This window comes from Entelurus aequoreus, linkage group LG16 (assembly GCF_033978785.1).
Source record: "Entelurus aequoreus isolate RoL-2023_Sb linkage group LG16, RoL_Eaeq_v1.1, whole genome shotgun sequence".
NCBI classification, from domain to species: Eukaryota; Metazoa; Chordata; class Actinopteri; order Syngnathiformes; family Syngnathidae; genus Entelurus; species Entelurus aequoreus.
Window position 1 is genome coordinate 13,132,762 of NC_084746.1, and position 13,458 is coordinate 13,146,219.

A 13,458-nucleotide genomic window follows, 5' to 3' on the forward strand; every position below is an offset into this window, starting at 1 on the left:
TTGGTACCATAATTTTATTTTTCCTGTATGCTGCTTTATTTAAAACTTGGAGTACTGTAGCCTTTATTTTATTTAAGTGACAGTATTATTGTTCTATTTTGATGGTGGGTTTTATACTTGAGTACTTGGTACCATAATTGTATTTAAGCTGCTTTATTTAAAAAGTGTATTTATTTTTAGTATTGGTATTCTATTTGACAATTGTTGCACTACTGCCATGTTGAGGCCTTGTTGATCTCTCGTCTTTTGATAGCCTACCTCATTTTGGTCTCTTGTTTTTTTGTTTGTATGTTTACAATAGCTTTTACATTTAAAGTTTTTTGTACGAAAAGAAAATACTGGACAATAACCATTGTTACCAAATAATGGCCTGGTGCAGGCTGGTGCAAAAATAAATAAAAGCCTTGTGCAAATAACCGCCTGCTTCTTTTAAACGCCTGTCTCCAAAATCAATAAATCACAAGTGTCTCAAAGGGCTGTACAAGCCACAACGACATCCTCGGTACAGAGCCCACATACATATATATATATATATATATATATATATATATATATATATATATATATATATATATATATATATATATATATATATATATATATATATATATATATATATATATATATATATATATATATGTATATATATATATATATATATATATATATATATATATATGTATATGCATATGTATATATGTATATGTATATATAAATATATGTATATGTGTGTATATATATGTATATATATATGTATGTATATATATATATATGTATGTATATATATATATATATATATATATATATATATATATATATATATATATATATATATATATATATAGGGCTGCAACAACTAATCGATTAAATCGATTAAAATCGATTATAAAAATAGTTGCCGATTAATTTAGTCATCGATTCGTTGGATCTATGCTATGCGCATGCACAGAGGCTTTAAATTTTTTTTATTTTTTATTTTTTATTTTTTTTAAAAATTAAACTTTATTTATAAACTGCAACATTTACAAACAGCTGAGAAACAATAATCAAAATAGGTATGGTGCCAGTATGCTGTTTTTTTTCCAATAAAATACTGGAAAGGATAGAAATGTAGTTTGTCTCTTTTATCCGATTATTAATCGATTAATCGAAGTAATAATCGACAGATTAATCGATTATCAAATTAATCGTTAGTTGCAGCCCTAATATATATATATATATATATATATATATATATATATATATATATATATATATATGTATGTATGTATGTATGTATGTATGTATGTATGTATGTATGTATGTATGTATGTATGTATGTATGTATGTATGTATGTATGTATATATTCTGAAATTTGATGGGGGCGGCTTAAAAGAGAACTGCACTTTTTTTGGAATTTTGCCTAGAAATCTCAATCATTATAAAAGAAATGACGACAGATGGATTTTTTTTTTTAATGCATTTTAAATATTAAATAAATGTAAATAAAAGTCTGCTTACATAAAATCCAATAAATAAGCATTCAAAAAGCGGCAACAATACTCCATTTACATTTGGTGACTTGAATATTAACAAGTGATATTGTTATTATAAGTGCTAACGCAGACAAACTATTTATAGTGGCGCCGTGATCACTTCCTGTGTGTCTATGTTTACATCATGAGTGGTCTGCTGCTTCCTCGCTTCCCTGCTCCTGGAAGTTTATTCTAGATCATAAATCATGCCTCTCACCTGGAGAGTAGATGGCTGAGGATATAATCTGACAAGTTGGGACACTTTGACAGCCATTTAGGACCTGGAACTAGCGAAGATGACACAAAATGCGCTTGTTTAACATTTCAAATGCATTAAAAAATGTCTCACATAATAATTGTGAACCAGAGGCGACATTCCCCAAAAAGTGCAGTTCCCCTTTAGGTTGGAGAATACTGTATGTCATGTAAATTGCACAACCCTAATTTGTACTGAAAGGTCTTTATGATAATGTGGCATACCTTTTATACCTGCTATGTCTTCTTATTCTCTGGCAGACCAGGCGGATAACTGCAGAGTTACCACAGAGCTTTGTTCCCAGACAGTCCCGTGATAATGTTTCAATAAGTGGGAGGTGGGCGGAGCCAGAGCGCCAAATCTATTTGTGGCCATTCTTTATCTATTTCTTCTTCTTCTCTCTCTCTCTCTCTCTCTCTCTCTCTCTCTCCTTCTCTCTCTCTCCTCTCTCTCTCTCTCTCTCTCTCTCTCTCTCTCTCTCTCTCTCTCTCTCTCTCTTCTCTCTCTCTCTCTCTCTAAAGCAAAAGACTCGAGGTGTTTGAGCACACCTTCACCACGCCGCCTCGGTACCACCATTGTGAGTGTTAGGGGGAGGAATAAGTGATAGCCTCTGGACAGATAAGCTCTAGGGAGGGAGGAGGGAGGGAGCGAGGGAACAAGGGAAGGAGGAGGAGAGAGCAGAGGGGAGTGTCTCTCTCTCCCTCTCTCTCTCTTTTTGTCTGACTCGCTCGTCCGTCCCTCACCGTGGACTTGGGCCGACGCGCTCCACGCCGCGGGACATGAGGAGGGTCGCCGGAGAGTAAGCCTGTTTGATCCCTTGTGTACTTTGTTTAATGTGTGTGTGGGTGTGTGTTTGTGTGTGTGTGTGTGTGTGTGTGTGTGTGTGTGTTGAACTTGGTGTGTATTTCAGGAAGTCAAGTGTAGGGACTTGTTTGTGCAGCGCACTCGTCTTCACCTGAGGGCTGAAGTACTTCCTGTGTGTGTGTGTGTGTGTGTGTGTGTGTGTGTGTGTGTGTGTGTGTGTGTGTGTGTGTGTGTGTGTGTGTGTGTGTGTGTGTGTGTCGTATCGGACATGTTCTCCCCGTGGACATCACCATGTTGTCCTGTCTCCTTCATGGCCGCCAGGTGCCAGGCGGGATACCCCGCGTTCGTGCGTGCATGTGTGTGTGTGTGTTCTTGTATTTCAACCCTTCTTGAGACATCAACAAGGAAAAGTACCTTCCATTTGAGGACCAAAATCATGGTCCCAATAGGGAAAAACCATTGCATCTAATAAGGAGACAAATACTAGAGTCCGTGAACATTGCTCCAAAGTCAGGATTTTTTGTTGATTTAATGTGCATATGAAAGTAAACATTGACTGTGGATGTGTTTGGGTTTGTGTATGTGAATGTGTATGTGTGTGTGTGTGTTCTTGTATTTATACCCTTCGTGAGACATCAAGAATGAAAAGTAGCTTCCATATGAGGAGGTGAATGACATAAATCATGGTCCCAATACGGAAAAAACATTGCATCTAATAGAGAGCCAAATACTCAAGTCCGTGAACATTGCTCCAAAGTCAGGATTTTTGGTTGATTTAATGTGCATACAAAAGTAAACATTGACAGTGTGTGTGTTCGTGTGTGTGTGTGTGTGTGTGTGTGTGTGTGTGTGTGTGTGTGTGTGTGTGTTCTTGTATTTTTACCCTTCTTGAAACATCAAGAAGGAAAAGTAGCTTACATATGAGGAGGTGTGAACAAGTTAGGACATAAATCATGGTCCCATTACGGAAAAACCATTGCATCTAATAGAGAGCCAAATACTAGAGTCCGTGAACATTGCTCCAAAGTCAGGATTTTTGGTTGATTTAATGTGCATACAAAAGTAAACATTGACAGTGTGTGCGCGTGTGTGTGTGTGTGTGTGTGTGTGTTCTTGTATTTGTACCCTTCTTGAGACATCAAGATAGAGTCCATGAACATTGCTCCAAAGTCAGGATTGTTTGTTGATATAACGTGCATACAAAAGTAAACATTGACAGGTGCAAAGGCAGCAATGTATGATAAAACAAGATGGCAGCTAAAGAAGGACTTCCTTATTCATCCCCGAAAAAAACCCCGCCAGGTGAACGGCTGATTTTACGACTTCCGGTGCTGACGTAAGACAACCCGCGTCCCATATGTGACCATAGGATGAACAAATACACTACGCTACTAAGACTATAGTGGCCATTAACTGTTAGCTTCTACAGCTGGGTTGCCCAAAGTGCGGCACAGGGGCCATCTGTGGTCCCTGACTCCTTTGTCATCGGCCTTAAGCACGTTACAAAAAACAAATCTAGAGATCTCATTTGCACCCCTGGTGGTGACATCTATCAAAATGAGGGTGGTCCCAAAAAGGAGGGATTTTTCAAATTGACTGTGTGTCGCTTTTAAAAGTGCTCCTCCTCTGGTCAACATATGAAATAACAAGTGTGTGTAAGAAATTGAAGTGCTCACCCTTTGGCCAAAATTAATATAAAAAAATCAATGAATATGTATATAGAGACATACTGTAATAACGAAGTAAATAATGAAAATTAAAAACCAATTACAAACAAAAAATTAAACAACAAAAAAATTTACTAAAAGCAGTCTTTTTCTCACAATGTGTGGACTTTTTTCTCATAAAATTGGGAACAAATTCTCATATTCTTTCTGTTTCTGTAATATTGCAATATTTTCTCATAAAATTATTACTTTGTTTATGTAAAATTATTACTTTTTAATGCAAAATGGTGACATTTGTCATATGAAATTCTGACTTTTATCACAATATTGCCAATTTTTTTTTGTTCTTGTAAAAAAAGTTAAATTTTTTGAGTAAAATTATGACTTTTGTCATAATTTTGCCAAGTAAAATTGCGATTATTATTATAATAATGTCCAAATTTTTAAGTTTTCTTATAAAATTGTGACTTTTGTCGCGTAAAATTGCGACTCTTTTTCCAAAATTGCCCAAATTTTAAGCTTTTCTTGTAAAATTGCCACTGTTATTGAATAGAATTCCAACTTTTATCGTAATATTGCACAAATGTTCAGTTTTTCTTGTAAAATTTTGACTTGCGTCGAGCAAAGTGACGACTTTCATTATAATACTGCCAACATTCAGAGTTTTTCTTGTGAAATTGTGACTTTTTTCTTGTGAAATTCCAACTCATTTTTCACAACCAGCTTGTTTATATTTGCAGAGTATGTATATATTATTAATGTTGTAAATACACATCTTTATATGTCTAAAAAGGGTGGTCCCAAAAAGGAGGGATTTTTCAAATTGACTGTGTGTCACTTTTAAAAGTGCTCCCCCTCTGGTCAACATATGAAATAACAAGTGAGTGTAAGAAATTAAAATGCGCCCCCTTTGACCAAAATTATTTAAAAAAATTACAAATATATATTTATATAGACACATACTTTAATAACAAAGTAAATAATGAAGATTAAAAACCAATTACAAACAAAAAATTCCCCAAAAAATTAACTAACTCAAAGCAGTCTTTTTCTCACAATGTGTCGACTTTTTTCTTATAAAATTGGGAACAATTTCTCATATTCTTTCTGCTTCTGTAATATTGCAATATTTTCTCGTGAAATTCTTTTTTTAATGTAAAATTATGACTTTTTAATGCAAAATGATGACATTTGTCATATAAAATTCTGACTTTTTTGACAATATTGCCAATTTTTTTGTTGTTCTTGTAAAAAAAAGTGACATTTTTTGAGTAAAATTATGACTTTTGTCATAATTCGGCCAAGTAAAATTGCGATTTTTCTTATTATATTGCCAAAATTGTTAAGTTTTCTAATAAAATTGTGACTTTTGTCAAATAAAATTACGACTCTTTTCATAAAATTGTCAATATTTAAAGCTTTTCTTGTAAAATTGCGACTGTTATTGAGTAAAATTCCAACTTTTATCATAATATTGCACAAATGTTCAGTTTTTCTTGAAAAATTTTGACTTGCGTCGAGTAAAATGACAACTTTTATTTATAATACTGCCAAAATTCTGAGTTTTTCTTGTGAAATTGTGACCTTTTTCTTGTGAAATTCCAACTCATTTTTCACAACAAGCTTGTTTATATTTGCATAGTATGTATATATTATTAATGTTGTAAATACACATCTTTATATATCTAAAAAGGGTGGTCCGAAAAAGGAGGGATTTTTCAAATTGACTGTTTGTCACTTTTAAAAGTGCTCCCCCTCTGGTCAACATATGAAATAACAAGTGAGTGTAAGAAATTAAAATGCGCCCCCTTTGGCCAAAATTATTTTAAAAAATTACAAATATATATTTATATAGACACATACTTTAATAACGAAGTAAATAATGAAGATTAAAAACCAATTACAAACAAAAAATTCCCCAAAAAATTAACTAACTCAAAGCAGTCTTTTTCTCACAATGTGTCGACTTTTTTCTTATAAAATTGGGAACGATTTCTCATATTCTTTCTGCTTCTGTAATATTGCAATATTTTCTCGTGAAATTCTTTTTTTAATGTAAAATTATGACTTTTTAATGCAAAATGGTGACATTTGTCATATAAAATTCTGACTTTTTTGACAATATTGCCAATTTTTTTGTTGTTCTTGTAAAAAAAAGTGACATTTTTTGAGTAAAATTATGACTTTTGTCATAATTCGGCCAAGTAAAATTGCGATTTTTCTTATTATATTGCCAAAATTGTTAAGTTTTCTAATAAAATTGTGACTTTTGTCAAATAAAATTACGACTCTTTTCATAAAATTGTCAATATTTAAAGCTTTTCTTGTAAAATTGCGACTGTTATTGAGTAAAATTCCAACTTTTATCATAATATTGCACAAATGTTCAGTTTTTCTTGAAAAATTTTGACTTGCGTCGAGTAAAATGACAACTTTTATTTATAATACTGCCAAAATTCTGAGTTTTTCTTGTGAAATTGTGACCTTTTTCTTGTGAAATTCCAACTCATTTTTCACAACAAGCTTTTTTATATTTGCATAGCATGTATATATTATTAATGTTGTAAATACACATCTTTATATATCTAGAAAGGCTGGTCCTAAAGAGGGAGGCATTTATCGGAGGTCTCAAGAAGGTAACAAATACAAGTGTGTGTGTGTGTGTGTGTGTGTGTGTGTGTGTGTGTGTGTGTGTGTGTGTGTGTGTGTGTGTGTGTGTGTGTGTGTGTGTGTGTGTGTGTGAGACGTGGAGAGTTGAGGCTAGCGGGATAAGCTACTTGAGGATTTCCCCCCGTTCTCCTACAATAATAGGATAGATCCTGCCTGCCTATTTTTAGCCTCCACGCGAGCAGCGCGGCTAATCTGAGCGCCCGCAGTAGCGTCTCCGGCAGCGTTTAGCGAGTGTGGGGTCAGGGCGGGGGGGGGCTACTTTTGTTTGGTCCGCCCTGGCGAGGAGAGATAGCGGCGCTCCTTTCTGACTCGACCCTTTTGTTTTGTCAGCTGCTGACCCACGTTGACTCCTGACTCCCTCCTGGCCTTCTTTCTCTTCTAATAATGTTGTTCATCTACCATACTTTTTAAAATCCTCACCAATGGACAGTGCGCCTTATAACCCGGTGCGCCTAATGTACAGATTCATTACTGACCTTGAAGCTATTTTTATTTGGTACATGGTGTTTTTACACCAACATGCATCCATTCTCCCTCTTCTGTCTACACACTGTGTCTGCTTGTAAGTACTCTGTGTGTGTGTGCGTTGCCGAACATGCTCCTCTGCTCGTAAAACCAACAATGGGCGGTACTTTTTAGAGGCGGTATAGTACCGAATATGATTCATTAGTATCAATCGTATACTGTACTGTACAACCCCTAGTCTTATTTATGTGTGTGTATGTTTATGTTGTACAGTATAGTATCGCGATACTTATGAATCATATTCGGTACTATACCGCATCTAAAAAGTAGCTACTTCGACAAACCTTGTTTCCATATGAGTTGGGAAATTGTGTTAGATGTAAATATAAACGGAATACAATGATTTGCAAATCCTTTTCAACCCATATTCAATTGAATGCACTACAAAGACAAGATATTTGATGTTCAAACTCATAAACTTAATTTTTTTATTTGCAAATAATAATTAACTTAGAATTTCATGGCTGCAACACGTGCCAAAGTAGTTGGGAAAGGGTATGTTCACCACTGTGTTACATGGCCTTTCCTTTTAACAACACTCAGTAAAGGTTTGGGATCTGAGGAGACACATTTTTGAAGCTTCTCAGGTGGAATTCTTTCCCATTCTTGCTTGATGTACAGCTTAAGTTGTTCAACAGTCCGGGGGTCTCCCTTGTGCTATTTTAGGCTTCATAATGCGCCACACATTTTCAATGGGAGACAGGTCTGGACTACAGGCAGGCCAGTCTAGTACCCGCACTCTTTTACTATGAAGCCACGTTGATGTAACACGTGGCTTGGCATTGTCTTGCTGAAATAAGCAGGGGCGTCCATGGTAACGTTGCTTGGATGGCAACATATGTTGCTCCAAAAGCTGTATGTACCTTTCAGCATTAATGGTGCCTTCACAGATGTGTAAGTTACCCATGTCTTGGGCACTAATACACCCCCATACCATCACACATGCTGCCTTTTACACTTTGCGCCTATAATAATCCGGATGGTTCATTTCCTCTTTGGTCCGGAGGACACGACGTCCACAGTTTCCAAAAACAATTTGAAATGTGGACTCGTCAGACCCCAGAACACTTTTCCACTTTGTATCAGTCCATCTTAGATGAGCTCAGGCCCAGCGAAGCCGACGGCGTTTCTGGGTGTTGTTGATAAACGGTTTTCGCCTTGCATAGGAGAGTTTTAACTTGCACTTACAGATGTAGCGATCAACTGTAGTTACTGACAGTGGGTTTCTATAGTGTTCCTGAGCCCATGTGGTGATATCCTTTACACACTGATGTCGCTTGTTGATGCAGTACAGCCTGAGGGATGGAAGGTCACAGGCTTAGCTGCTTACGTGCAGTGATTTCTCCAAATTCTCTGAACCCTTTGATGATATTACGGAGCGTAGATGGTGAAATCCCTAAATTCCTTGCAATAGCTGGTTGAGAAAGTTTTTTCTTAAACTGTTCAACAATTTGCTCACGCATTTGTTGACAAAGTGGTGACCCTCGTCCCATCCTTGTTTGTGAATGACTGAGCATTTCATGGAATCTACTTTTATACCCAATCATGGCACCCACCTGTTCCCAATTTGCCTGTTCACCTGTGGGATGTTCCAAATAAGTGTTTGATGAGCATTCCTCAACTTTATCAGTATTTATTGCCACCTTTCCCAACTTCTTTGTCACGTGTTGCTGGCATCAAATTCTAAAGTTAATGATTATTTGCACAAAAAAAAATGTTTATCAGTTTGAACATCAAATATGTTGTCTTTGTAGCATATTCAATTGAATATGGGTTGAAAATGATTTTCAAATCATTGTATTCCGTTTATATTTACATCTAACACAATTTCCCAACTCATATGGAAACGGGGTTTGTATGTACATGTATGTATGTATGTACATGTATGTATGTATGTATGTATGTATGTATGTATGTGCATGTATGTACACTACCGTTCAAAAGTTTGGGGTCACATTGAAATGTCCTTATTTTTGAAGGAAAAGCACTGTACTTTTCAATGAAGATAACTTTAAACTAGTCTTAACTTTAAAGAAGTACACTCTATACATTGCTAATGTGGTAAATGACTATTCTAGCAGCAAATATCTGGTTTTTGGTGCAATATCTACATAGGTGTATAGAGGCCCATTTCCAGCAACTATCACTCCAGTGTTCTAATGGTACAATGTGTTTGCTCATTGGCTCAGAAGGCTAATTGATGATTAGAAAACCCTTGTGCAATCATGTTCACACATCTGAAAACAGTTTAGCTCGTTACAGAAGCTACAAAACTGACCTTCCTTTGAGCAGATTGAGTTTCTGGAGCATCACATTTGTGGGGTCAATTAAACGCTCAAAATGGCCAGAAAAAGAGAACTTTCATCTGAAACTCGACAGTCTATTCTTGTTCTTAGAAATGAAGGCTATTCCACAAAATTGTTTGGGTGACCCCAAACTTTTGAACGGTAGTGTATGTATGTGCATGTATGTATGTATGTATGTATGTATGTAGTATGTACATGTATGTATGTACATGTATGTACAGTATGTATGTATGTATGTACATGTATGTACAGTATGTATGTATGTTTGTACATATATGTATGTACATGTATGTATGTATTTACATGTATGTATGTATGTATGTATGTACATGTATGTATGTATGTACATGTATGTATGTACATGCATGTACAGTATGTATGTATGTACATGCATGTACAGTATGTATGTATGTATATACATGTATGTATGTATGTACATGCATGTACAGTATGTATGTATGTACATGCATGTATGTATGTATGTACAGTATGTATGTTTGTACATATATGTATGTACATGTACGTATGTATGTATGTATGCACATGTATGTACAGTATGTATGTATGTTTGTACATATATGTATGTACATGTATGTATGTATGTATGAATGTATGTATGTTCATGTATGTATGTATGTATGTATGTATGTACATGTATGTATGAATGTATGTACATGTATGTATGTAGTATGTATGTATGTATGTACATGTATGTATGTACATGTATGTATGTACATGTATGTATGTATGTTTGTACATGTATGTATGTACAGTATGTATGTATGTACAGTATGTATGTATGTATGTACATGTATGTATGTATGTATGTACAGTATGTATGTATGTATGTATGTAGGGATGATACTCGAAACCGGTTTTCCCGGTTGTTCGATAAGAAAAGAACCGAGTCCTCGGACTCGAATCCCTTTTTGAGAACCGGTACCCGTTATCGAGACCACTATAGTAAAGAAAAAGAGTTGGTTCTTTATTCGAATCCCTCGGAACGAATCCCATCCCGACCAGAAATGCCCCTTGAGACATCACAAGAATTTACGTCACGTAGCTCAGTCATTAGGCGCAGATAGGGAAAGCAGGAAAAACAATGGAATAATAAAGTTCAAAACAAAAGGTATAATCCAATGAATAACTTTACTGAGAGATTTAAACAAGGTACAAACACATGACGAACACTTTTACGACCAACCGGAAACATAGCAACCAGGCTAGCAACGCACCTCCTTTACGGCAGCTGTCACAACGTTCTTAAAGCAACCGCAGCACATACATAGATATACAACATAAATGACATCTCCCTTTTTTAACTTTTGTTTTTCTTTCCTTGTAAACAAAACAAAATCACACTGTATATGTGTTGTCTGTCTAATTATAAATAATGCAGACGAGGCGTGTTGGCTGAGTTCTTGACGTTTACTTTCACAGGTGACGACATGCAACACTTTTCGGGGCTACCGCGCATGCTCGTCACTCCCGTTGCATGCTGGGTAGTGTAGTCGTTATATTCCCTAGCTCATAACATCACATCTTTCCCCCTATAAAGAAGGATTTGATCTCAATAAAGTGTATTTCTTTTTTTAGCTTTAACTTTTCATTTTTTAGCATTGTAACCACATTTGCAAACAACTTTTCTCTTCATAGAATTTTCTTTCAATAAAGAAATAAAGTGCAAAAATGTCAAAGCATCATAACAAACAGTTATGTCAAATAGCAGCAGAAGTGCACTTTTTGGAGAGCTGCATTATTTTCAGTTTTGTGCCCAAGGGACTGATTTTATTTAACACTATATTATTATTTATACACATATAGTAATCACAGAGACAGGTTGTTTTTGTGTTACTGTATATATTTGTTTTTCTGAAAAATCCCATTTAATATACTTTGGGTAACAACAGTCAATATTTATTTATTTTATTTTATTTTTTTAGGTGGGTAACAGTCAATATTTATTTATTTATTAGATTTTTTTTTTTTTTTGTTAAACCAAATATTGTGTGTTTTTTTCCATATACAACAACCTATCTGGACTCGATAAGAGAATCGATAAGGAATCGGTTCGATAAGAGGATTCAATAATAGGCTCGAACTCGATAATTTCTTATCAAACTTCATCCCTATATGTATGTATGTACATGTATGTATGTATGTACAGTATGTATGTATGTTTGTACATGTATGTATGTACATGTATGTATGTATGTATGTATGTAAAGTGATCACACAAAGTTTATTCTATCATTTGCATTTACTTGTCAGAGTTGGTAAGAAACGAAAAGTCACATTTTGAATGTGGACAACTAGTTTATTAAAACACAATATTCTAATTTACAAACACAACAAGCACCGATTCTAACAGCTTTTTTGTTGTATTCATTAGTAATTAATGTCATATTTATTTCAAGTCACAACATTTCATTTTCCGCAGCCTCCTCCAAATATTGCTATCTCTGTAAAGAAGAAGTGTATTTATTGTGGCCTGTTGCATCACACTCTTATCAGGCGGCCTGCATGAGACGGGAGTAGGAAAGCAGCAGGGGGGCCTCACAGCATCATCCACACTTTCATTCACTTTTATTACCAGCGGGGTTATGAATCTGCCACCTAAATCTGCCGCCTAAATGATGGCAGCGGCCGCTGACAAATGACTAGGGTGTGCTCAATCACTGCAGTCTTAATAGTCCTCCATTGCTCTATAGATTGTTTCTTTGCAGGGCTCTCAGCAGCAAGCATCCTCCACACTTGTCTGCAACAGCACTAGTAGGCTGTCGGGAATAACCACTTCACACAAACAGGATCACGTATATACTCACATTAGTACAACTTTTCAAAAAGATCTCATTATGAATTTCTGACAATTAAATTGCATTTGTGTGCTTTTTAAGTCACTATATTTTCTAGACTATTGAACACACCGGAATATTAGCCGCACCCAACTCCATTTTTTGTGAAATGTGTTATTTACACAGAAATTATTTGTAAATGTTCATATATATATATATATATATATATATATATATATATATATATATATATATATATATATATATATATATATATATATATATATATATATATATGTATATATATATATATATATATATATATATATATACATATGTATATATATGTATATATATATATGTATATATATGTATATATATATATGTATATATATGTATATATATATATATATATATATATATATATATATATATATATATATATGTCTTAATTAGATTATCCAAAAAATAGTGCTCGATACCGTGGTAGAGCGTAATATGTATGTGTGGGGAAAAAATCACAAGACTATTTCATCTCTACAGGCCTGTTTCATGAGGGGTTTTCCTCAATCCTCAGGAGATTTTTTTTTTTTTTTGATAGAAATATACAGTATATATATATATATGTATGTATGTATGTATGTATGTATGTATGTATGTATGTATGTATATATATATATGTATGTATATATATATATATATATATATATATATATATATATATATATATATATATATATATATATATATATATACTGTATATACCATACTTGCCAACCCTCCCGTTTTTAGCGGGAGAATCCTGTTATTCAGCGCCTCTCCCGACAACCTCCCTTCTCCCGACAAACTCCCGGTATTCAGCCGGAGCTGGAGGCCACGCCCCCTCCAGCTCAATGCGGACCTGAGACTGGGTGGGGACA

At 34.7% G+C, this 13,458-nt stretch overlaps 1 protein-coding gene across 1 annotated transcript in view; it reads left to right on the top strand.

Moving 5' to 3' along the window:
• Positions 1-2,531: 2,531 nt before the first annotated feature.
• The window catches only part of LOC133630609 (SPRY domain-containing SOCS box protein 4-like), an 81,420-nt gene continuing 70,493 nt past the window's right edge, over positions 2,532-13,458 (top strand). Inside the window, exon 1 of the mRNA XM_062022196.1 lies at positions 2,532-2,570. The gene's annotated coding sequence lies outside the window, so the exon portion shown is untranslated. The remainder of the gene's footprint in view (positions 2,571-13,458) is intronic.